Genomic DNA, 22271 nt, shown 5'->3' with positions numbered 1-22271 from the left:
TATTTCCCAATCATATCCCTAAATATGTCATTCATGAATGACTGGAAGACTGCCGGGGCGTTAGCGAGACCGAAACTCATCACTAAATATTCGTAGTGCCCATTAGTAGTGGTAAAGGCAGTCTTCCACTCGTCACCCTCACGGATACGAATTAAATTATACGCGCTGCGTAAGTCTAATTTCGTAAAAAAGGAAGCTTCACGAAGTTGCTCGAGAGCGCTGGGTATGAGGGGTAACGGATACGCAAATTTCTTAGTTATGTCATTAAGCCCACGGTAGTCTATACAGGGTCTCAACCCCCCGTCTTTCTTCTTGACAAAGAAGAACCCTGAACCAACCGGAGATTTAGACGGGCGGATGAAACCCTGAGCGAGTGCCTCCTCAACATAGTCTGCCATAGCCTTCTCTTCATCGAGGGTGAGGGGATAGACTCTAGCTTTGGGCAGCGTAGCTCCCTCCACTAGATCTATAGCACAGTCATAAGGACGGTGTGGAGGCAATTTAGTGGCATTGGCTTTGCTAAAGACATCAAGAAAATCAGAGTATTCAGAGGGGATAACAGGAGTATCTACTGCGTCAGGACTTTCTACCGAGGTAGACTGTAAAGCTAACTCATTAAGAGCTAAACAATGTTCATAACAAGAGGGAGACCAAACCGTAATATCACCATCAGTCCAGGAAACCACAGGATCATGAAACTTGAGCCATGGCATGCCCAAAATCACCGGGTGTTCAGAGCAGGGAAGCACAAACAGGGGCAGTTCCTCGTGATGCAGAGCGCTGGCTTGAAGAGCGACGGGAAGTGTCTGACGAGTGATAGCCTTGGAGCGTACAGTTTTCCCATCCACAGCGTGAATAGAAATGGGACGGCGCAGGTCACGGGTAGGGATGCCATGTTCCTTGACCAGGTCCCAACTGATGAAGTTCCCCTCCGACCCGGAATCTACAAGCGCTGGGACACAGAACATACCAGTGGGTGAAGAGATAATAACGGGTAACGTAAAACATTTAGCTTTGTGATTAGAGATAGAATTACGTACCACGTTAGCGCGTGGAGAGCCCCCCACGCGCTTTCCCAGGGCTGGAGCCTTCACGGATCGGGTCAGGAGACCACATGCAGCTTTGCGATGCCCAGCCTCTCCACAGTAGAGACAAAGATGGAACCGAATGCGGCGTTGGCGTTCCGCTGGAGATAATCTGGACTTTTGAACATCCATGGGTTCCACTGTGGAGTCTGATGAAGCGTGAGGTAGCTCTGCTGGAGTGGGTTGTACGTGGAGGTTGGTCTTGGTTTGGCGAGAGAGCAGCTGGTCTAACCGAATGGAGAGGGAAATCAGCTGATCCAAGGTAAGGGATTCATCCTTGCATGCTAACTCCTTCAAAACTTCAGGGTTAAGTCCATTCTTGAACACAGAGATGAGTGCAGCGTTGTTCCAGCCACTGCCAGCTGCCAGAGTGCGAAACTCCGTGGCATATGAAGCAACAGTTTTTTGACCTTGTTTTAACGCCAGTAGAAGCTCTCCAGAGGATTGTCCGTAGCGTGAGTGATCAAAAACTGCTCGAAACAAAGTCAAAAACTCCGAATAGCAGGTTTCAGAAATGGTGTCCCAAACCGCCGTAGCCCAGTCGAGTGCTTTACCAGACAGCCTCGAAATAATAAAGCCGATCTTAGCTTTGTCTGAGGCGGGAGAAGCGTTACTAAAAAATACGGAGCATTGTAAGAGAAATCCGCTGCATTTCTCCGGGGAACCATCAAAATACTCCGGCTTGCACACCTGAAAGCCGGAGACAGGAGAGCTAATGATGCTAGTGTTAGCTACAGGGCTAGCGTTAGCTACAGCTAAGCCCTTGAGGTGCTCGAGAATGCTAGAGAGCTGCTGCTGCTGGTTAGCTTGCTGGCTAGCTAACTCAGTAACGGCGTGGGTCACACCGGCGAGTGTTTGCTGGTGCTGACCGAGCAATCTGCCTTGATTAAACAACCCTGATCTTAGCATATCCGCATCTGCTGTCTGATCGAGAGAGGCCGGGTATTCTGTCATGGTGTGCACAGAATACAGACACTCGCAGATGCAGTAAAACGGGTTGTTTATTAAAATAGCAGGCAGAAAAAAGGGTAGTCGTACAAACAAAGTTAGAGCACCGGTAAACAGAAGCAACGTAGGGATAACCATACCATGAGTGAGATACAGTCCAGAGTTCAAACACAAGCAGGCCAACATCAGAGGTAATCCAAAATCGAAAAACGTGAAACAGTCCAGGTCATACACAAAAATATCCACAATCAGAGATAATCCAAAAATCGGCGTCGAGAAAAAACAAAACAAGGTCATACACGAAGATAACAGAGACAATAGAGAGTAACGCTTAGTAATGAGGAAAATCCAACAATACCCGGCACAGAAGTGTGTGAGAGGTGTCCTTAAATAGTGCCAGACTAATATTCGGGGCTTCCTGGTTGGAGCAGGTGAGGTGACGTGTGACTGGGTGTGTGCGTGTCAGCGGGTGGTGCGTTCTGGGTAATGTAGTTGTTAGACTGAGAACCTCTGTCAGAGCTGGGTGTGTGAGAAACAGAGGAGCTAACAGCACCAGATGTGACATCAGATAACAACATTTCAGTAAAGATGGTGGTTATAGTTTTATATCATTGCTTTGCTGTTTGAACTACACTTCAACCAACCTTACTATTTTTACCAAGACTGAGGCGCAATGCCGCGCGTTCTCCGCGGTGCTCACGCAGAACAGCCAGCAGCCAGACAATGAATTAATATATTTTACTTTCTCAAAATGTGACCACGGAACACCTTACATGGCTCTATGGTTTACCTTGAGGTGGGTGAATTAGTTTGATGTGTTGGCGAGAGGTGCAGACACCACTTTCCGGCAAATCTTGCAGATGATTCTCTTCTGTTCTGAGTCTTTTTCTTCCTTTTTTCTCAACTTACTGAGCCTGCCCTGTAGCTTCCATTTCCGAGCCAATATTAGTGCTGCTAATCTTCACTCTCTTCAGCAGCCTCAATGGAGACGAAGTGAGCAGGACCTCAATGAGTACCACGCACCGCGTTTTGCTTAACCCATTCGCTGCCGCGCCAGTGCAGCGGCAGCACAGATAAATGACAAAAAAATTTATATTCGATATTATGAATTTTGAGATCGTTTGACACCAATATCTATCGCGATCAAAATATATTTGATATATTGCACAGCCCTATAGTGTAGGACTTACACTTGACATATTAATACTGAATTCACCACAGTTGTGCTTATATGGAGCATTTTACTACCGCTCAAAACGCAGTCAATCAGATTTGACAGCCATAAAAAAATGCGGTAATGACGGTAATGAGCTCATCACCGCGGTGACGTCCCATAACCGCGGTATTGCGGTAATAAAATTATCGTCACAGCCCTAATCTGAACTCTAAATTACTTCAGCACAGAACATGTGAACATAGGTATTCTGATTCCTAATGAAGCTAAGCTAGTTTAATACGAATTAAGATCTTGGCAGTGCTGAGTGAGCATCTTTTCCCATACTCTGACTGCAAACGGTTAAAAACATTCAGGTTGAAATAACAAATGGCAGAGTAAGCACAAGCCAGCAGCGGCATCAATACTTGTTTACTATTTGTAGCTCTCTTGACATTTGTGATTAACACACATCTCAGAGAATCAGACTGCTCTTTTCCTTTCTCGAGAAAAACTCTTGAGTAATGTGGCGAGCAAGCTGTTATCTACAGCTTTGCTGCTGTAAAAGTGTCACTTTTTTTTGAGAGACTCGCATCATCAGAGGCTGAGGAAAACCGAGAGGAACATTTTAGCCACTGATTATAGGGCTAAAAAAAAAGGGAAGAACTCCAATGTAAAGTCTTATTTATGTACTTTCATGAGAAAAGCACACATAAGAAATTAGAAGTACATAATTACACAGAATAATGCAGGCAGAGGTTTAGTTAACAAACAAAGACTTTTACTATGCTAGTCCTGTATAGCTTGTATATTTTAGTTAGAAAACAGAGCAAGTGATGCTATTTTTTATTTTGTTTAATTTATGTGAGCAGAGCAGAAAACTGAACTTAAACCCGCTGCTGGCCAGGGCAGGACTGGGGTGTAGTGTGGAGCTGCGATTACTGCTTAAAAATGTCTAACATTAAAAAAAAAACACTGCAATATGACTTCAAATCAATTATGAATTGTTTAGTTTAAATAATTCTATATTTTGATTACATTTTTCAATGAATTATTGCCAAATATATGATGCATACATAACATCTACTTTAAAACATAATTGTTTTTCTTCAACTTGTTAAATTATTTTTTTCTATATGCAAGGAAATCCTGTATATATGTATCTTCGTTTCGATTTGCTGCTTTGCAACACTGTAAAAGTGTCACACTCTGGGCTGTTTTAGACACACACATCATCAGAAGCTAAGTAGAACTTAGAGGAACATTTTTAGCCTCTGATTACAGGGCTAAGAAAAGGAAATAACTCCCAATTACCGTCCTATTTGTGTACTTTTGTGAGAAAGGCAAGCAGAAGTACATAGTTACACCAAATAATGCAGCCAGTATTTTAGTAAACAAACAAATACAGAGGCTAAGTTAGCTCATATTAGCTAAAATTACTATCCTAGTACAGCGTTATACAAGAATTTCCGTGAAGTTTCTACAGAGGCTGAAGCGGTATTAGCATTAGCCGCTAACTGTAGCACTAGCCCGTTCAGAGGGAAGTATTATCAGACTGTAGTCTGTAAACAAGATACACGGGACGAACCTGGCTTACCAGAACATTCAGGGATCTTTAATATACCACTATTGGCCGGCATTTAGGAGTGCTAACCACGGCTAACTAGCGCCGCTTATCATGGCTGGCTAAGCGCTTGCTAACTGTGGCTAGCACTCACCCTTGTACAAAATACTTGAATTCTAGGCTTACTGTAAATAAATGGAAGCAAATTACTCACTCAAATAAACAGTTTTCAAGAGAGAAATCTGTTTGACTTTAAAAGAAAATATATATTTATAAGAATTACAGTTTTGTTTACTTAGGCACCCCCCAGTGTCAAGATCTTCTGAATTAGAAGGGAAACATGGTGACACCCTTGTTCACTTGGATGTAGGCATTCTTAATAGTGGCGCTTAATGCGCCTTATAATCCGGTGCACCTTACATATGACAATAGACCAGAAAATAGGCGTTTATTAATAGTGTGCCTTATAATAAGCTGCACTTTAAAGTCCGTAAAATATGTATTCCGAATGCTGAAGGTGCTTTTTTGCTTTTTTTTTTTTTTTTTTTTTTTTTTTGCCAAAAATATAGTGAACCCATAAAAAATACTTTTTTAATTGCTACATTTTTTGCTGTATATATGTTACTTATGTTTCGATTTGCAGCTTTGCTTCTGTAAAAGTGTCACACCCTGGGCTGTTTGAGACTTTCGCATCTTCAGAGGCTTAAAAGAGACTAAGAGGAACATTTTCAGCCACTGATTACAGGGCTAAGAAAAGGGAAGAACTCCAGTACTATTTATGCAATTTCATGAGCTTATTTTACTAGGCCTTGGGGTGTATCCTTGTGAACATGTTATTCTTTAGTCTTCTTGTTTTGTAGAACTTGGAACAGACTCGACTAATCCAGCCTTTACAAGATCTACATTTAAAATGTTTTTTTTAGAGTAATGGATGTTTTGTCCCTTTAATGAACCAAATCAGAAAAGGTTGAGACAAACAAAACGCACAATTTATTTTATTGAAGACATATTGAACTTTGGATATTTCATTTTATTAAGATGTTTTCTTTACAAATACGCACCTATTTCAGGTGCATTTCAGGCCTGATTCCAAAAAATGTTAGGACAGTAGAGTATTTCGCATTTTGTAATGTTGCCATTAATTCTCACAACACTAAACAAAACTGGCACCATGAATACCAATAAAGATACCAATGTGTTCTGCAAACACATCTTTAAGGTGAGCAACAGTATAAGGCCATCACTATTGCATTTTTTTTATCTTGTCTGTGTGGTTCTATTAGCTATTGTTGAATGACAGTTCTTATTGGTCTTTTGTTTGAGGGGTCATGGGTCCAGATTAGATTTGAACCCTTGCCCAGCCCCTTAACAGGCCTTGGCCTGTGTACAGGCTACAAGTCTCTTTTCTTTGCAGTAAAATAAGTTATTTACATTCTGGCTTTGGAGTCTTCTTGAGAAGAAGCTGCCTGTTCACTCTCTACTCCACTGAATAATTTCAGATCAGTAAGAGAAATCCACCCTAAATTTTGCATGTTTGAAAACAGAAATGAAAACTAGAAAGCTGGGATGAAACTGAAGTGTTGAAGGACGTTAACTGTTTGATTTGTATTCAGAATATATTGACTTTAAAATAAAGTTCATGAAATCAGCAATTTTCATTCTTTATATAACTTTCAGTAATGTTTCATATCAAACATAAAACTTTTTATGTAATGCTTCAACAGATATCCTCAAGATATACACGTCTCATATCAAGCAAAAAATGGACAAAAAGGCCAAGAGGTTAAACACAGCCTGGCCAAAAAAGTCAACACCTGGATTTAAGTAAGCAATGATGTGGAGTTGATACTGCAGTTGGTCTGCAGGTCTAGGTTCAGCAACAGTATGTGCTGAAAGAATGAGGTCTACCTGAATATACTGAATATAGACCAGGTTATTCCATCAATAGATTTGTTCTTCCCTGATGGCACGGACATATTCCAAGATGACAATGCCTGGATTCATTGGGCTGGAATTGTGAAGAGTAAATCAGGAAGCATGAGATCATCATTTTCACACATGGATTGGCCACCACAGATTCCAGACCTTAACCCAATTGAGAATCTACCATCATTCAAGATCTTGGTGAAAAATGAATGCAACACTGGATTGAAATAAATATTGTGACATTGCAGAAGCTTATCGAAACAATGCTACAGTCAATGCGAACTGCAATTAAAGCTAAAGGCGTTCCATCGAAAGTATTTGACCTTTTTTTGGTGAAAACTTTTTTTTGGCCTGGTAGTGTACATTCATTTAAAAATATTATGCTCTGTAGAGGGAGAAATATGCAAAGCCCTTCCAATCTAAATTTAGGGACCCTGTGTTTAAACATTTTAATAATTTAAAAAATACTGTCTTAAAAGTTACATATAAAATGGCATTTTCTACTTAGAATGCATGACTCAGAGCAACACTTTACATAGTTCCCACACTCAACCTGTTGAGTTGAATTCTGAACCTGCAGGTGTTGATTGCCTGACTATGTGTTGATAAGGAATGATGAAATCATCCCCTGAAGATGTGAAGATGTTCTAATAACACATGCCAAATTTCTCACTGCTTTCTCATGAGCTTTTAGGAATGATTCAGCTAGAAGGTTCACACTTAATATTGTCTGAACAGATTGTAAAAGTAAATGTCTTACATATATCTCAACTCATCATGAGATAAAAGGAGGAGCAGCAACTGTATTTCATTGCCCTGTAACTCTGTATTAGTTCTGATGCTTATGTATCAAACATAGATGCTTTCAACAGTGGACAAGGGTTCAATCTGACCAGTTCACAGCTACATGACCACATATGAAGCAGAGAGCAATGCATTCAATACTTTTGGCCAGTAGAAATAGCCCTTGTTTGCTCTGGCATATCAGAGGTTGCCCATCCCAAACTGTTGCTGCTTTGTGGTTTGGGCCTCCTCTGACCATTGGTCCCCAAAAGTTTTGTCATTTTAGAGATGCTCCATCCCAGTTGTAAGGTGAAATAAAGATTTGGCCCAAAGTGGCTTAGATTTTAGTGCCTGCCCATATCTCCTACACTCATTATGTTCACTACAAGAACAGAGAGTTCAGTTAGCATCTAACAGATATTCCAGACCACCACATGCAATGCTACATAAAATCATTGTTATTTAATTTTGACCCATAAGTTCTTTCAAACCAGTAAAAAATGTAGAAAACACATCTAGAGATGCCCTGAAATTAGTTTTTTGGCCAAAATCAAAATTTATTCTAAACATTAATATACATCAGCAGTGCTATGCTAATCATACATATACCTCAGCAGTGCTATTCAAGTCACCTGAATGAAAGGTTCAGTATTTTAGGAAACAAACAAATACTGAGGCTAAGTCAGCTCAGCTAACATTACTATCTTTTCCCTGTACAGCTTGAATATTTCAGATGAAAAATAGCCAGTTTTAGACAAGCTAGCTAGTACAATGACACAGAGCTAGTGATTAGGGGTGGGCGATATGGCCCTAAAATAATATCACGATATTTCATGGTATTATCGCGATAACGATACTCTTGGCAATATGACAAAAAAAATTAAGATATTAAAAAATTACAAGAATTTTTGCAGATTTGTAACAGAACTCCAAATATCTCCATATATCCAGGATTAAATGATACTGGACAGATATAATCTGTCTCTAGTAGATATTTAATAGGAAATGAGAAATATGTGCATTTTTCTTTTGCTTAAAACAGCTAAAAAGTAGAACCCTGATGTGATAATTAGGGGTGAGTGTTATGGCACGATATTTCAGGGTATAATATCGTTCATGATATTCAAAAATGTTGCCGATATTATCGCGTACGATACGATATGGCACACCCCTACTAGTGATTCCAATTTTTTTTATTTGTTTAATTTATGTGAGTAGAGCATAAAAATTAAATTAAAGAAGAAATCCAGTGTGAAATGGACTTGAGGTATAGTGAAACATAAAACACAAACTTTTGTTAAATAACATCTCTGTAATATTGATGCATGTACACATTCATTTGCAATTATCTGTGCACTTTTAAAGTTTTCAGTGCCTCATTTTAAATGTCAGGGCAATTGAAATTATCCAAAAGCTATTTGGAACTGGTTCATAGTGTAAAAATAGTGATTTCTTTGTATGGGCAATGCTATGCCCCTATCATTAGGATTGTAAGCCTGTGTTTCGAAATGTTCGGGCTGAACAGAGGTGGGCTATTCAACAAAAGTTTGTACTTGTTATTATGTTTCACTAGAACCCAAGTCCATTTCACATCGGATTTCACATTTAAACCTTCCTGCTGGCTCTTTGATATACAGCACAGCGTTGCAAAACACTGCAATATGACTTTAAATAAATCATTTGTTGTTCGGTTTAAATAATTCTGTCTTTTTACTTTTTTCTGTGCTTTTTTTTTCACAGTTTTTGGGCAAGTACTTTTCGAATGCTATTCAACTTCAGTTGAATTTATCTTTTTATAAACAAGGAAACCCTGTATATATGTTTTTGTATGTATAGCACTGCCAAGGTTTTAAATAGCTATAAAATATTAAGGATTTTAAGTCAAACAATCCTAACTGCTTAAAACCCCAGAAACCCAGAAAGGGAATGACTAAAAAATTGTCATGATGACGCAGGAAAGGTAATCCACATTATACAGCATCATGGTGGGTCTGTGATGTTGCGGGGCCTGTTATTTTGTCCCCTGAGGCCCTGGAGTCATCGGGATACCAGACATCAAACACCAGGACATGTCAGATCAAACACTTCCTGTCTTTGCCAGGAGGGTAAGACTGGGTCATGACTGGATCTGCCAGCAGGACCGAGACTCAAATCATACTGTTCCTCCAAATTTACACCAAAAATGGTCAGGTGACGACAAAGTTCAGAATTTGCCCAACAGTGAGCATTTAAGGATTTGAAGAAATTTTTGGATGATATATGATGATAAATAAGCATTACAAGATGGGACCTGAAGATAGTGTCAAGTGTGTGCAAAGCATTAAATATACTAAACTACTACTATTAATATTAGTATTTAAAAATGTGTTTTTATATAGACTTCTGTATACATTTTTCCATAAAATCTATACAATATATGCCATTTAATTCAGATTCTACAGGGAAAAAAAACTCTCAAAATAATAAAAGTGTGAAAGTGTTGAAATCACAGACCCATTAATTCCTGATTAAATCTGTAAATCCTCCTGTAGCATGACTGGTAATATATACATTTGAAGCCAGTGTGACACATTTATGACAATTGTGCCCTTTCATCTTAGGTAAATTTCTATTCTCAGCCCAATTATTATAAAGGTTACTAGCAACTAGTATCCCTATGACTATTAATATTTCCATGTTCAATGAAAATGAAAGAATGCTGCACTGACCCGCAGAATATACTTAACCCTATGATATGACACCTACATACAGCTATCCGATGACTTTTGTTATGTCAGTGTATTATGAAATAATACCATTCATAGGAAAATTCAATAATTGCATGTTTTAACATGAGGGTATGTAGTCACCTGAGTAATAAATTAACTGATTGAGGTGCCAGCATTGACGTGACAGTAATATTAGTCCAAGATTTTCAATCTTATCTGATGAATCGTACATATCAGAGCTGCCCACTAATGATTTTAGGAGGTACCTCAAAAATCATAGATAGATACAGTATTTTGTATGTGCATTAGAACAGGGGTTTTCCAACTTTTTCACCTCTTTTCCCACCTGTTTATAACAAGAAAGCATAATGACCCACAAGAAAAGAGAGAAAAATGTTTTATTTAATTATTTTTAAAAAAAAAATTGGCTAAGACCCTTATTTTGCCAAATGGCATTGCTTTTGACGTTACTTCTGTCATAGGATTTTCTTATTTTTGTGTTTCTTTTATGATTATAAACATGGAAAGATGAAAGCCAGTTTCATCATAACATTTTAGATGGTCTTTAGGACTGCACTTCAAAGTTCTTGAAATGTTTCAAACTGAATAGCCTTCTTTTTTTTTTTTTCATAAATTAATTAGTAATTTTTTCCTCTTAGCTAGGCCAGTTGTCCCACTTATTCAGCTGATAGTCAGCTGTATACCTGCCACAACATAAGGAGGGTAAAAAAAAAAAAATAGCACACATCTCCTCTGGCACATGTGAAGTCAGCCACTGCCTTTTTTTCGAACTGCTGCTGAAGCCTTGGAGGAAAGAGCAGTGACTTGGTTCAGATACATCAGCTCACAGATGCCTTGTGCTAAACGACATCACCCTCTAATCTGTAGAGGCGATCATTGTTACCTATCCTACTAATTATCTTCAGATTTTTTTGGAATAATATTATTTATTATGTAATATTTTTTCCCCTAGGTAAACAGTGCATCTAAATTGGAGGCCAACAGCTCTAAGCTAACTCTGACTGGAGTCATACAAAAATATTTATCCCAAAATAATCTTAGCATCTTTACTCGTGAAGTAAGAGCTTCCACACGGTGCTAGTTGGATCTTGGGGTGCGTGCATGCGGGTGTCTATCTTGGGAATGGCGATACGCACTGTGAGCTTCTGAGTGTTTGATGCAGCAGCTGAACAAACCTCTGATGTAGAGCTAGCTTTGAGCACTGGCCAGGTCAGAGATGAAAGGCTAGCACACATCTGAGCTAGCCCAGCCGTGTGAAGCAGGCAGGAGATTCCTCCGCATATTCATACTGTCATCAGTGATGAAAGAGGACAAACAGGTGGCCTGCAAAACTAATCAGCCTCACAACACAATTTATACCAGTGTTTATCGTCCCGACAAACAACAGCCAAATGTTGAATAGGCTGCAAAGCCAGAGATCAGAGGAGGCTCGCTCACCTCCCCGCGTAGCTACACGACACATTACAAGCGTCCTGAAATGATTAGAGGCTGCGGCTTTCTCACAAATCTGTTCTTCCTGCTAACTGGAACTGAGATCCCGCGGAAGGTCTGCTTTGCATGAGATGCAGTTTAAATTGGAAGAAGGATAGTTCCGGCATTCAGAACAACTCTACTGATGTAGCTCCCAGATTAAATTTACGGGGTACTTTTCAGTGCCGTGATTCCATCTAGCATATATCCAGCATATATAGCAGAAGTGCCCACCCAGTATGCTCTGACTGGTGTGACCGAGACTGGCTTGACTTGTATTTGGCAGATAATAAGATATTATTATATTATAATATTATAATATTCATGCAGGGTAACACCCTACACAGGGTTATAGATACAGATATGCCAGTAACCAAATTTGGTTCGACTAAGAACCATAGTAATATCCGCCAAAGCCATTCTTATTACAACTTTTCAACATCCAATAAAGTCATAAAAGATTATTAGCTCTAGAAACAGCATATCTATATATTTTGCACATACATATCACACTTTTGCCTTGCTTTGTCTCTTTTCTGCCCTGTCTCTGTGTTTGTAATTTCTTTTCTTGATTTCCCACCAAACAGTGTTTTCACCTGTGTCTAATTTGTAACCCAGCCCTCTCATTATCCTACCCAGGTGTTTCTTGTCTGTCTCTGCTTATAAGAAGCCTCTTTGTTCCAGTGTGTCTAATCTCGCCTTGCCTTGCCTTGCAATAGTTTCTTTAAGCTTGTGCTTGTCCTTGTATCTGTTTGTGCTTTTTTGGGAACTTGTTCTCCTTGTGTTGTTTTCCATTATATCTGTATAGTGTCTAAATATCTAAAGACGAGTTTAATAACTATAAGACATAGGACCCTATTATAGCGATCTATAGCGCACCGGTCAATTGCACATCACGCAGCTGGATTAGGGCATGTCTTTGTGTCTTTGGTAGCATGAAAAAAAAAAACACCTTGCTCAGCTTGAAATGCTCAAAAGGTGCCGTCTGAATTTGGCGCGTTCGTATCTAAACAGCGCGGGGCTTTGTGCGTCAGTGCCTCAGTGGAGGATACTGACCTGCATGTTAATATTGTGAAGGAACTTCAGCAGCTCTTTTAAGGGACAGCAATGTTATTTTATCCTTTATTCTGTTTTCAAGTTAAAAGTCGGGTTTGCGAGGATACATGGACCCTGATGATTGATTGTTGTCTAGGTTCTTTTCAGTCAGTGGCGCACCTGTGTTTTTCCGCTACCAAAATACCAACACACCAGAAATTTACCTGAACACACCTCACTTCCAAAACACCACGCACATCAGGGTAGATTTATTCTTAAACTTAGACGCTATTTTAACAGCGCAGGTGCAAGGCAGTGTCTATGATTGCGCCTGCACAAGTCATGTATTCTTTTATGGTGAAAAACGAAGCCTCCAGAGCAGACTACGGACTATGTTTGCATGGAACGCAGCTTAGTTTCTATCAAGGAGCAATGAAGCCAATGGATTGCAGAAGCTTTTTTTTTTGATATATGAACCCTTTAAAATGTCCTTAATTTATGCTCAGATTAAAAAAAAAGGACTCTAAAGCAACAATCATGTAAACAAAATGATACAATGATTGTAGAGCCACTCAGAAATGAAATATTCACATTACAGTGGCACGCTTTCCAACCGCTATCATGCTTCTGAGCAGAGCATTTAGAGCCAAGTTGCTCCAGCAGTGCTGCAATATGGCCTCCTTTTCTTCTATACTCCCTTCATTCCAAAGCTTCTTCAGTTCCAAGATGGAAATAAGCCTATTCTGCCATTTGTCTGGGAAAGATTCCTGAGTTTGTTTACTGTTGTGCTCTGTGCTGTTGTGTGGGCTCAGCTTTTTCTCTTCCTGGATACTTTACTGTATTTGAGCCACATCATGCAGCAGCGTAGCACTTTGCCTTGGGCTCATACTGTACCATGCATTTCTTGGTGCGATCTGCTGTTGCTTTTAATGAACAAGCTGGAGCCGTCTGTGAGACAGTATGTGTTGTGGTGAGACTTTTCTCACCTCCTGGAGCAGCTCTGCAGTGTTCTCTAGAGTGAGATTTACCGTGTTAAAAAGACTTGAAAACCACCCTTTAGATGATGCATCTTGAAGGTGGGTGGAACTTTTAGGAATCTGGCTCTGTTCAAGGGTGGATTTCTGAGGGCATGATGTTTAAAATGCTCTCTTGATTTCGCTAGCTTGTGAATTAAAAAAAAGCTAAATGTAACATATCTAACGTGAAGCTAAGGAGGACAAGAAGCTAATTAGTAAATACAGTTAACTAGTATTTTAAACTGTACAATTCAAATAAATTTAATATCACTCAGTAACAATGGACATCGATCAATAACAGATGCTGTAAATTGAATTTATCTTTTAGAACATCTTAGAACTACAATTTTTATATATTTTGATGTACCTTTACTCATCAAGTATGGGTAATTACACAGAGCATGCAAAAGAATCATTTTAAATTGAGTGGGTGCGATGTAGTATCCTTTCAGAACGGATTAATCTGATTACAAGTTATGTTCAGTCAGAGAGAGAAAGAAAAATTGCTGAGGGAAATGTCATCAGAGGATGTAAGAGAGTTTTATATACGGTTGTCAGTTTTGTCAGTGTAAATGAATGAGCTACTGATGTCTAAGTTTCCCCTTCTGAAGTCTTCATTGCTCCACCAGCCGCTCGTATTCAGTTAAACTGAGCCGGATCCTCTTTCAGAGGCTGTACATGTGATCTAAGTATGTAAAGACGCATGACGTGGCCAGAAGAATTCCCGCGAAAAAAGGACCTGACACCCCAGTTTTTAGAATGAATATATTAGGCTCAGCAGACATGAACCCTAGTTTTAGCGCACTTGTACCATTAAACACAATATTTTGACCCTTCTCTACTCAGAAATGCCTCTGCTTTCATTTTAGAAACAGTTCGGTTCTAACATAGGACTAGTTCGCACAATCTCTTATTGATTGCACCTCTCAGATTTGAGAAACGAAATAATGTGGACTGCCACTGTGGATGTGTAGCAGTAGTTTTTCACATAGGGTCAGGATGATTTAGATAGCTTTTTTCCTTTAATAAATTAAATTGTCGTTTAAAACTGCACAAAAAAAGCAAAACAAGAGAAATCATATGGGTATATGTTTAGTTTGGTTTCTTTGCCTTCTAGGCAGTTGTTCCAGTATAAATACCTTTCTCTACATTTTAGTAAGCTAAGGATGCTGTCAGGTATGAACTGCAGTGAGTGAAAATGTATCTGACTGTCTGAATCCCCCAGAGACGCTTAATTGCCAAAATATTGAGAAATTTCTTTAATGCGAGAACTCTACTTGTCTTTATTCCGTACGCCAAAGGTTTTATTCTCAGACGAGGCGAGCGTCAGCGCTGGAATAGCTTGAGGCTAATGCGCTGTGACACTGATGGTGTTTAGCGGTGGCTTTTTTTTGTCTCAGTTGGCTTGCTCCAACAACACTTGCTACATGTGTTTTTTTCCCGGAGACAGCCTAATGAGAGTGTGTCTGCAGTCCACCCACTCTGGGAGGAAGAGCCGGCAGCCGGCAGCACTGTACTAATCACAGGCTACTGGGTGATATCACTGTGGTGTGTGTGGTGTGGCTGTGTGTGTGCATGTGTGTCTATGTGTTTGTGCTATCCTCACAGGTCGTGCTCCTGCTGCTTGCTCTGCTGCCCTCCAAATTATGCCTCGTAGTCATTCGTATAGTCTCAAGTACTGACGGTAATGAGTGTCCATTAACCTTGTCCCTTCAACCCTCACTGAGTCCTCTGTGTGTTTAGAGATGTATTGACTGTCTACATATGGACGTATAGGTTGTCACAAATAGTCTGCTTGTAATTAGAGATGGTACCAATTTGATTCCCATTAAAAACACCTGTCTAATAATCTGTGGGTTCCCGTCTTACCACCAAAATAGCTTCAAGCCATCAAGGCATGGACTGCACAAGACCTCAGGACAACAAGACTAGCATTAGCAGCAGATCCTTTAAGTCTTATAAGTTGTGAAGTTGGACCTCCATGAATTGCATCACTAAAATCTTTGGTGGCAGGTGTCCTTCCATGGGAGATACTGAGTAGGGATGCACTGATGCGTATCTTTCAATACCAATACTGATACCGATACATAAACTACCAATATTATACCATTGCTGGATTAATAAACCATATAGCAAATCATGATGAACTTTACAGCATTACTTTACTTACTTTGTCAAACAGACAAAGTAAGACAAAATAATAACTAGATGTAAATCTAAACTTCTACCTATTTTTAATTGAAAGCAAAGTAAACAAAACAAATACAGTATCTTTGTTTTTGAAAGTAACACACACTCTTTTAACTCATTACACTGAGGCAGAAACTGTAGGAGACTTGTTTTTACAGACTAGTACATATGCACTGGATGGCTGCAATATGATTTTATTGGAATTTTATTTCTGTGAACGTGTACATGTTAACTGTTTTTCAGAGCTGGATTACTCCCTGATAATTGATGAGGTTGCACTGGTAAGAAAGGGTAAATCTTGTTGTTTGCTTTGCTATGTGTGATCATGGGTTTTAAGTTATTTGAACTGGAGTTATTAAGACTGTTTTTTATTGAGTTGGATTACCAACTCATAGTTTATGACAGGCTGATGATACTGTAGATTTGCTATGATATGTGTATCCTGTGTTTAGGTTATGCCAACCTGTGTTTTGAAGCCTAGGGTTGTTGGATAGCCGCCATGATAACAGCAAGGCTCAGATAGGTTAACTCTTTCAGACCCTGCGTCCGTCAAATTGGACGTCATACATGAACGATCCATATCATCATATCATGAACCAGCCAATGAAACAGTAGCTTAGTCCCACCATTGCACTGGGAAAAACATCAACTTAGACATTTATTTTTACTATTTTAACTATTTTTATGTGACTTAGAACACGTAAAACTGTTTTACTGTTTTGGTCAATATCAGATATAAAATAAAAATGTAAAAAGCATATATATATATATATATATATGGTTTTATATTGGATTATTAGATTCTTCTTTTGTGTGCGTTATGGACAGAAAGCAGCATTCTCCATCACTGACTGAGACGTAATTCAGGTCTAAAATGGTTAAAGCCCTTAGCTGGATAACTCACTGATATTTGATGACAGGACCCACACTGGTTAGATAGAGCAGGTTCATAAATTGGCCTATTTATCCAATATCCAATCCAGCATTTTGTTTTTTAATATCAGGACCGATATTCAATCATACCATCAGATTGGTGTATTCCTACCACTGCATACTGGGCACACTTAGCAAAACCTGCCAGAGGTATGGGGAATGTTCTGACCCAGTCATCTAGCCAACACAAGTTAGTTATTTTCAGAGAGTCTCGGATTCTTACACTTGTCTGTTTTTTCAGTTTCAACATTTAACATCTCTTCAAAAACTGGCTATTCACTTGCTGCCTGATATATCCATCCTTTCACAGGTGCCACTGAAACCAGATCATCAATGTAATTCACTTCACCTGCCTGAGATTGTAAGGTTATTCCTGATTTGTGCTTTTAGTGTATAGTGAGTAATTGACTTACAAGTCCAGGTCCACAAGGTTCTTCATATCTAATATAATATCAGAGTGATATCAGTACCCGTAATTAAATTCCGGCAGCTGAATGAGCCCCTGAAGTGGCCTGAGAGCCTGAGCTCAGATTTCTCAAAGGCAGAAAGCTAGCGTTTGAAAGGGCAGTGACTTTGTCATGGCCACCTTTGGCACATCTCTCCTGAGGGAGATGGAGACGGATAGGGGAATATAGAGAAGCTCTATCTCAGCCGTTGTCCCCTCTCTGGGGAAACATCACAGTATTGCTGGCTTCATTCTGTATTCTCCCCCAGCTCGGAGGATATGTCTCCTCAGAGACAAGCCAGCCAGTCTCCACCTGCACTTCTCAGGAACTCTTCGCAGTCGGCCAGATATTTCTCCCAGCTTGACATTTCCCCATTCGTTAAGTCATCAGCCTGTTGCTAATACCCCACCACTGACGTCTGCACTCCTAAGACAGAAAACCCTCCAGGTAGAGCATTTCGGGGTCCTTTGACTTGGGCCTGCAGAGGAACACCTTTTTACTTTCAGAAAGAGCTCTTTTGAAGAGGCTATGAAAAGTAGTGAAAATTTGGTTCCAGTGTTTCTTGGCCCAACTGGCTTAGTGATTAGCACGTTCACCAACCAGAGCTGGGTTTCTGGGTTCATTTCATAATTCAAAAAGTACTTACTGGCTTAAGGTATATTTGGATTGTAGCCTATTCATACTAGCTATAAGATAAGATTTGAGATAACATAATACTTAAATGATCCCACAGTGAGGAAATCTGCAATATTACAGCAGCATATATATATATTAGTGATGTCACTTGATAAAAAAAAATGATAACAAAATTCTGTGATTAACTGCGATTAATCGCATTTTTTTTTTCAGATGCAAATTTTTAAAGTGGATATTTAAATGCAAATATGTGTGTGTGTGTGTGTGTGAGAGAGAGAGAGAAACAAAGCTCTCTGAACAGGTTTGAGCTGGAAGTTCAGAGCGCATCATTCAATCGTTCAGCCAGATGACAGTTCAGTGTGTCGGGCGGGGGCGGGGCAGATTATGGCAGAAGTAGGGGTCAAACTTGGTGCCTTAATTAACTTGCGTTAATAAAATAGTAACACGTTACTGATTTCAAATTAACAGCGTGCGTTAACTCTTTAACGCAGCTCTAATATATATACAAAATTAAGGGTAAATTAAGATTTAATGGAATCAAACAGCCAAATACATGATTCATTTCTTTAATACTGAAGTACATGAGTTTATGGTTTCTTCATGGAAAAAATAGCTTGTATAGCTTCATTACTATCACTATTAATTATTATTAGATCTTATGTCCTTAATTCACTCTATAAATACAAGAAAAAAATCTTTAGTAAACCGTTTAGTCAGCCAAATACAGTAAATACCAGTCAATGTTTTTATTTTTTTGTCAACATTTTAAATAAACTATGAAGGAACACATAATGAATCATATAGCAAACCTAAAGTATTAAACAAACCAAAATACTCCGTAAAGCATTTAGGTGCTCTTATCTGGGGAGCTGTTAACTTACAGTTTCTCAGGCTGGTAAATAAATCTTGTTTCCTGGTGCGGTCCAGATTAGAGCCAGTTTTATCAAAACATTTTCGATGGTCTTTATGGCTGCACTTGAGGATACTTTCAAAGTTCTTGAAATGTTTTGGACTGACTGAACTTTTTTTTAAGTATTTTTTTTCTTTACTAAGTTGAATAGTTCCTGCCAGAGTATAAATTTAAACATTATGCAATAGGGCTATTCACTGTATACCAACTCTACAACTGATGCTCTTAAACATTAACATTAAGAGGATAAGAAATTCAAGTAATTAACTCTTGACAAGCTCAGCACAGCTGTTAACTGAAAGCCATTCCAGGTGACTACTTCATAAAGCTGACTGAGAAAATCCAGCCAAGACGTGCAAAACTGTCATCTAAGCAAGAGGTGCTACTTCAGAGAATCTAAAATATAAAACATATTCTGGTTTGTTTAATACCTTTTGTTTACTAAATAATTCCATATGTTTTTCTTCATAGTTTGGATGACTTTAGCATTAATCTACAATGCAAAACATTTTTTAAATAATAAAAAAAAACTCTTAAACAAAAGAGCAAATCAGCATGCTAGTTGTGCCAAAAGTAGAGGATCTTCCCTCGCTGTGGAGATCTGCATAAGCGCAGTAGCCATAACAAGCCAAACAATTATTTCTCTTTTGTGTATTATTGAATCAAACTGATACAAACTGTTAATGAGTTTGTTATAAGATTTTATCAGTGATTAAATGTACCTTTGGTTATCTAGTATTTTGCTTGCTCCCCATTGATAACCCCAACAGATGAAAGTCTTGTCTTCCGTGACTGGAAATAGCTGCCCGGTCGTGTTGCAAAGATGGCCACTGAGTGAACTGACTTGCCTAGAAGGACTTTTATCCATCTCAGTGTGTTGACCTTGAAAGGTTGCAGGTTTGTTTCCCACAGTGATGTCACAGCCATCTGTGGCCAGCAGTCCCAGAGAGCATAACAGACCTCGCCCTCTCTCTGGATGGGAAAGATGGCCTTTCCTCTGCCCCCATCACTCAGCGTGAAAGTAGCCAGTGCCAGCATCTGTTGGCTGATGTAAGAGAACTGGCAGGTAGACTCTATTTAAACCTGACATTAGCATGGGTTTATTTTGATAGAATCATGTTCGTATATTATATATTATATAAAGACCAATTGGTAATTTTGGCAATGAAATACGCATCTCTGTACAAGTTGGCTTTCCAAACCATCACTGACCTTCAATAAATTTTGCTTTTCATTTAGAAATCAAGGGAGCAGAGTCTAGAGGAAGAGTGGAGAGACACACAGTCCAAGCTGCTTGAGGTCTAGTGTGAAGTTTCCATAATCAGTGATGGTTTGGAGAGACATGTCATCTGCTGGTGTTGATCCACTGTGTTTTATTATCAAGTCTAAAGTCAGTGCAGTTTTGTTTTCCCACAAAATCTTACAGCACTTCATGCTTCCCTCTGCTGACAACGTTTATAGAGATGCAGATTTCATTTTCCAGCAGGACTTGGCTCGCTGCCCACACTTCCAAAAGTACCAATTGGTCTTATATAATATTCAAATTTTCTGAGACACCGATTTTTGGGTTTTCATTAGCTGTAAGCCCTAATCCTGTGTAAAACATCTATATAATATATGAGTGTCACATTTTGATCTAAATTACTGATATAAAGTTATATAAAGTTTTTGAGATGTACTTGTATATTGGTCTTACAGGGACATACATATGTCTCATTCCGATGGATAAATAGAAGTTTGTAAAAATGTGTGTAAAAATAGATTATGCTTATTTTACTACCTAAACCCACACAAGTGTCATAAGCGAACCTCAGTGGAAAAATAAAGTACTTGGAAATTTAAGATATGGGCATTTTAAACACTCAAGAAAGATCTTCCTCAGCATCTTGGCCGCCCACTCCTGCAAGACTAGCAATTTTGCTGAGTAATCAATCATAATGAAAACTGTTCTGCTAACAGGTGGTGTGTGGCGCAGCGATGAATGGGCAGTTCTCTCCTTTTCAGGAAGACAGATTAGCATAGCCATGGACAGCTTCATTTTACATTCATAGGAACTGGATTGGATAAATAAATGGAAGAAAAATCTCATGTGCTCTGAGATTTATTAAAAAAATGAAAATTTAAGGAGAAAAAAATCTTCCCAGAATGTAAATTTCTTGTTGAAGAGTAATCAGACACTCAAACATTTCCTCTGCTGATATTTCCCAGCATACACTCTGCTATGCACTGATTTTTCAGAAACATTTTTCTAGAATATGGAGCTTTGCCTCACACCGACAGAAAACACTGATGTGCCAAAAGTCATGGAATAGCAGTATGTAAATGGATCGTTAAGGACCCTATTGTACTATCTCAGAGTTAGGGCCATAAATATTTGGACAGTGACACAATCTTTATAGTTTAACCTCTGCATGCCACCACACTGGATTTCAAATGAAACACATAAGATGTTATTGAAGTGTAGACTTCCAGGTTTAATTCAAGAGGTTAACCAAAAATATAATGTGAGATGTTTAGGGATTACAACCAATAAAAATGTTCTACAATTTAAACTATTTCACTATTATGGTAAAGCTTACTAACAATGAAAGTGCTTTTTATAACGCCCAACTGTGTGTAGTTGGTTTAGACAAAAAGGTGTTTGCTGATAATGATAATAAGGTGTTTTTGATAATGCTGTATGTAGTTTTTGTTGCAGGATTTACAGCTCTGGAAAAAATAGGAGACCACTTAAAAATGATTTTAGCCAATTAAATACCTCTGGAATATAATCAATATGAAGATAGATGATCACCAGCCATCAATCCAATCTGAACTGATTAAAAACCAGGGATATTCCACTAAATATTGATTTCTGATTTTTTTAAACTTTATGAATATGAACTTGTTTTCTTTGCGTTATTTAAGGTCTGAAAGCTCTGCCTCTTTTTTGTTATTTCAGCCTTTTCTCATTTTCTGCAAATAAATGCTCTAAATGACAATATTTTTATTTGCAATTTGGGATAAATGTTGTTCGCAGTTTATAGAATAAAACAGCAATGTTAATTTTACTCAAACATATACCTATAAATAGTCAAATCAGAGAAACTGATTCAGACACTGAAGTGGTCTCCTAATTTTTTCCAGAGCTGTCTGAGGTATTTTGCAGTGTGGGTGTTGGGTGGTTTTGTGAATTGTGTTAAGTATTTGAATAAAACCTGCTGAGTTTACAAAATCATTGTTCAGCAACTGGAGATAATTGCGACATGGTGCTCGGTCCTGACCCCTGAAGAACAGATAGGTTCAAAAAGGTGTTTCTGTATTAGCATTAGCATGGGACGATTGCTCTGTTGGTGAAGCACAATTACTGTCTTGACCTTCTTTCCATTTTACATTAGCGGCAGATTCCAGCGTCTTCAGTCTTCTGCCTTCACCTATAAAGTGTCCTCTGCTGTCTTTTGTGAGGAG

The 22271-nt window shown here is 38.8% G+C and overlaps 1 protein-coding gene across 1 annotated transcript in view; it reads left to right on the top strand.

The window, feature by feature from the left end:
- The window catches only part of hs6st3b (heparan sulfate 6-O-sulfotransferase 3b), a 112036-nt gene that overhangs the window by 83013 nt on the left and 6752 nt on the right, over positions 1 to 22271 (top strand). The window lies entirely within an intron of this gene.

The sequence above is a fragment of the Astyanax mexicanus genome, chromosome 11 (genome assembly GCF_023375975.1).
Source record: "Astyanax mexicanus isolate ESR-SI-001 chromosome 11, AstMex3_surface, whole genome shotgun sequence".
Classification (NCBI taxonomy): domain Eukaryota; kingdom Metazoa; phylum Chordata; class Actinopteri; order Characiformes; family Acestrorhamphidae; genus Astyanax; species Astyanax mexicanus.
This window is presented reverse-complemented; position numbering and strand designations above follow the sequence as displayed.